The sequence below is a fragment of the Notamacropus eugenii genome, chromosome 2 (genome assembly GCF_028372415.1).
Source record: "Notamacropus eugenii isolate mMacEug1 chromosome 2, mMacEug1.pri_v2, whole genome shotgun sequence".
Lineage (NCBI taxonomy): Eukaryota > Metazoa > Chordata > Mammalia > Diprotodontia > Macropodidae > Notamacropus > Notamacropus eugenii.
In genome coordinates this window covers 301,791,901-301,797,003 of record NC_092873.1, presented here as the reverse complement: position 1 = coordinate 301,797,003, position 5,103 = coordinate 301,791,901, and positions in this window count along the sequence as shown.

Below are 5,103 nucleotides of genomic sequence, written 5' to 3'. Positions count from 1 at the left end.
GGTAGAGAAATGGGTATTAGGCCTGGAAAATAGAAGAGACTGAACAGGTGCCTAATCACCATCTTCAAGGATTGGAACAGTAGCTGGTAATGTTAAAGAGTGATAACAAGTGGCAGATTTAGGCTTAAGGTTAAGTAAAAGCCTCTAAATTATTAGATCTGAGCAAAAATGGAGTAGGCTAGCTTGAGTGGTAGTGTGCTCCTCAAAAACAGTTTTTAAATACAGACTGGATTCATTATTGTAGCTAAGTAGTGCAGTAGATAGAGAATTGGGTCTGAAGTCAAAAAGACCTGAATTAAAATCCAGACTGAGACATTTATTATCTGTGTGACTCAGGACAAGTCACATCACTTTTATTTACCTCGGTTTCCTTATCTGTAAAGTGGGGATAATAATAATAGCACCTACCTCCCAGAGTTGTTATGAGGGTCAAATGAGGTAGTAATTATAAAAAACTTAGCAAATCTGGACAACATACTAATAAGCAGTGATATCACCTTGCTGACAAAGGTTCATATGGTGAAACCTATGGTTTTTCCAGTAGTAACATACAGCTGTGAGAGTTGGACTATTAAGGAAATCTGAAATCTGCAGAATTGATGCTTTTGAACTGTGGTGCTGGGGAAGACTTTTGAGAGTCCCTTAGACAGCAAGAAGATTAAATCAGTCAATAATTAAAGAAAATAATTCAGGCTATCACTGGAAGGTCAAATACTGAAGCTTAAGTGCTTTGACCACCTAATGAGAAGATGGGACTCATTGGAAAAGACCCTGATGTTGGGAAAAATGGAAGGCAGAAGGAAAAGTGCATGGCAGATGATGAGATGCATAGTGCTGTGCAAACAAATAATATGAAATTGGACAGACTTTGGGAGATAGTAGGGGACAGAAGGATCTGGTGTGGCATGGTCTATGGGGACATGAAAAGTCAGATATGAGTGGGTGACTGAATAAACTTAGCACAGTGCCTGACCCATAGAAGGTACTATATAAATGTTGGCTAGCATTATTATTATCATCCTAAAATGAGCCTAGAAACTACTAATCCATCATTCCTACTCATTCCCACCCCACCTCCATCCCCCAGAGTTAAATCCTAGAGTAGGGAGAGATTATATAAATACTTATGCAAACAGAGTAGCCAACATTTATCTTTTCCACAAAATTAGAAAAACATCAGTGAAAACACTAAATTCTAAGAGTTCCATAGTTGGAGCAAGGAACAGTCAGAAGACCTGCAAATGAGGGTAGTGGGCAGAGTGCTTTTATATAACCAGAAGAATTACCTAGATTCATGCCAATGGGGTATTATACCTGATATAGTTGGATTGCATAGAGGTGCCCCTCACTGGCTTCTTAATACTAAAAGGAAATTGTATGTATGTCTTAGAAGGTAACAGAATTCCCCATCACAAAAAATATGCAAGTAGACAAGTTGTTAATAAAGGCGAATAGAATACCAGACTGAGAATTGGAAGGGTGATCAACATCCATTTTGCCCAACTCATAAAGAAGAAGGTTCCCCACTGTATCATACTCAACAAAGTAGTCATCTCACCACCTCGTGAAGACACCCCCCCATCCCCACCACAAAGATCTCATAACCTAGAAAACCTCTTCCACTTTTGGACAGCTCTAATTAGATTTTTTTTTTATTACTGAGCCTAAATTTGCCTTTTTGCTACTTCTAACTGGCTCCTGGGTCTTCCCTCTGAGTTCAAGCAGAACAAACTTAATCTCAATTTCATGTAAGAAAGTCTTCAAAACTTAAAGACAGCTTTCATGTCTTCCTTGGGTGGTCCTCTTCTCTCCACTAAATAGGGTTTTGCTGTTTGGTCATCTTCCAGTTGTGTCTGACTCTTTGTTCTCCCATTTGGCATTTTCTTAGCAAAGATATTTTAGTGATTTCTACATTTCCTTCTCTAGCTCTTTTGACAGATGATGAAACTGAGGCAAACATGGTTAAGTGGCTTGCTTGATCAGAGTCACACAATTACTAAGTGTCTGAGGCTGGTTTGAACTCAAGAAGGTGACTCCAGGGCCAGTGCTCTATCCTTTGCTACTATATGTCACATGTAAGAAAAAAACCCATTAAGACTAAGTGTGTGTGTGTGTGTGTGTGTGTGTGTATATGTGTGTGTGTGTGTGTGTGTGTGGGTGTGTGTGTGTGTGGGTGTGGGTGTGGGTATGTGTGCATGTGTTCATCTTTCCTTGCCAAAGAAGACCATGCCATCAGAGAAATAATGACATGACTTGCACTTGACTTTGTTTTCAGTGAGGTAGGGCTGTGCAGGTCACTAGCCTCAATTCTCCTCCAGAGCCATCTGAATCCAGTGACCAGATATTCATCAGGATGACTGGAGATGACCCAGGATGAGGCAATTGGGGTTAAGTGACTTGCCCAAGGTCACACAGCTAGTGAGTGTCAAGTGTCTAAAGTGAGATTTGAACTCAGGTCCTCCTGACTTGTGCTCTATCCACTGCACCACCTAGCTGCCCATTAAGACTAAGTATGTATCATGGATTAGATAAGGATTTGAGGTAAAATGAACTCTAAGGTCCCTTCTACCTATGAGATTATCTCATTAACAGCCCTGAAACACCCCTATCTTGATTTGAAAGTCAGACTGGGGCAAGCCAGAGGGATGCATCACTATTGTTTCCCAGGACAATTAGTGGGGAGTGGGAGGGTAGTTCCCAGAAGAGAATGGAATGATGATAAACTACTACACTTCAAGCTTTGGAGGCTCTAGGGGACCATACCTCCTACCTCCTACATCCCACTTTCACTGGCTTCCCCATTAAGGTAAGGACAGATAGACTCCACATTCAGGTTTTTCTCCTGGAAGCCTATACTTACCTGGTGGTCATCCTTGCGTTGTAAGTCAAGGATAGACACAAGGTCAATGATCTGGGGTGTAGAATGTAGCCCTTTGGACACTGTCTTGAAGCTGCTCTCTTAGAGCCAAGGGATCCCTAGGAGTCCAAACGATTTTTGTCTTCAGATGGTCAATCTCCGTCATCAGGTCGATAATAAACTATGCATTCAGCTTCTTGTCCTCTCCTTTGCTGTTCAGGGCCAGCTGCTCCCTGAGGAGGCTGATCATGGTATTGGCATTCTGTAGCTTCCTGTGCACCTATCTGACCTTAGCACACTGGCTGTCTTCTTTCAAAGGCCATCTGGCATCCTCCAGCAGTCAATCTTCCTCCTCCTTCTCTTTCTCCATTTCCCAGCATTCAGACGTTGTTTCTCCCATCTGCTCCTTCAGCTCTGCATTCTCCAAGTACGACACAGCAAGGTGTTCCTACAGGATGCACACACAGACACAGGGCACCAGGCTCAGAACCTCAAGTACATTTCTGATGTTCTCCTTAACGATCTTAATTATGTGATTACAATCTACTAAATAATTAGAAATTTTGTTGCGGAAGGGGTGGAAAATGACTTTCCCATTTCATGGATGAGAAAAACAAAGCTCTGAGAGGTCCAATAACAGTGAATGGTGGAGCCAGGACTAGACTATCAAGTCTTCTGATTCTTGGTTCAAGGTTTTTTCCACATTGGGCAAAATGGATCTCAGTTTCTGACGAAGCAGGAACATCTGATCTCTGGCGACTAAATCTGTAATTTCTTGTGTGGGACAAGGGGAAGAATACTCTTGCTGGGGACAAATTAATTCCCATGAGTTTTAAGGGATTTTCCATTCATACATATGCAGTGTTTATTTATTTATTTACTTCTTTACTTATTTATTTGCCTATTTATTTATTTATTTAACTTTTAACATTCATTTTCACAAAATTTTGGGTTCCAAATTTTATCCCCATTTCTCCCCTCCCCCACCCCAAAACACCGAGCATTCTAATTGACCCTATCACCAATCTGCCCTCTCTTCTATCATCCCTCTCTGCCCTTGTCTCCATCTTCTCTTTTGTCCTGTAGGGCCACATAACTTTCTATACCCCTTTACCTGTATTTCTTATTTCCTAGTGGCAAGAACAGTACTCGACAGCTGATCCTAACACTTTGAGTTCCAACTTCTCTTCCTCCCTCCCTCCCCACCCCTTCCCTTTGGAAGGCAAGCAATTCAATATAGACCAATCTGTGTAGTTTTGCAAATGACTTCCATAATAGTTGTGTTGTATAAGACTAACTATATTTCCCTCCATCCTATCCTGTCCCCCATTACTTCTATTCTGTCTTTTGATCCTATCCCTCCCCATGAGTGTCAACCTCAGATTGCTCCCTCCTCCCCATGCCCTCCCTTCCATCATCCCCCCAACCCTGCTTATCCCCTTATCCCCCACTTTCCTGTATTGTAAGATAGGTTTTCATACCAAAATGAGTGTGCATTTTTATTCCTTCCTTTAGTGGAATGTAATGAAAGTAAACTTCATGTTTTTCTCTCACCTCCCCTCTTTATCCCTCCACTAATAAGTCTTTTGCTTGCCTCTTTTATGAGACATAATTTGCCCCATTCTGTTTCTCCCTTTCTCCTCCCAGTATATTTCTCTCTCACTGCTTGATTTCATTTTTTTAAGATATGATCCCATCCTGTTAAATTCACTCTGTGCACTCTGTCTCTATGTGTGTGTGCGTGTATGTGTGTAATCCCACCCAGTACCCAGATACTGAAAAGTTTCAAGAGTTACAAATATTGTCTTTCCATGTAGGAATGTAAACAGTTCAACTTTAGTAAGTCCCTTATGACTTCTCTTTGCTGTTTACCTTTTCATGCTTCTCTTCATTCTTGTGTTTGAAAGTCAAATTTTCTTTTCAGCTCTGGTCTTTTCATCAAGAATGCTTGAAAGTTCTCTATTTCATTGAAAGACCATTTTTTCCCCCTGAAGTATTATACTCAGTTTTGCTGGGTAGGTGATTCTTGGTTTTAGTTCTAGTTCCTTTGACTTCTGGAATATCCTATTTCACGCCCTTCAATCCCCTAATGTAGAAGCTGCTAGATCTTGTGTTCTCCTGATTGTATTTCCACAATACTTGAATTGTTTCTTTCTAGCTGCTTGCAATATTTTCTCCTTGACCTGGGAACTCTGGAATTTGGCCACAATGTTCCTAGGAGTTTCTCTTTTTGGATCTCTTTCAGG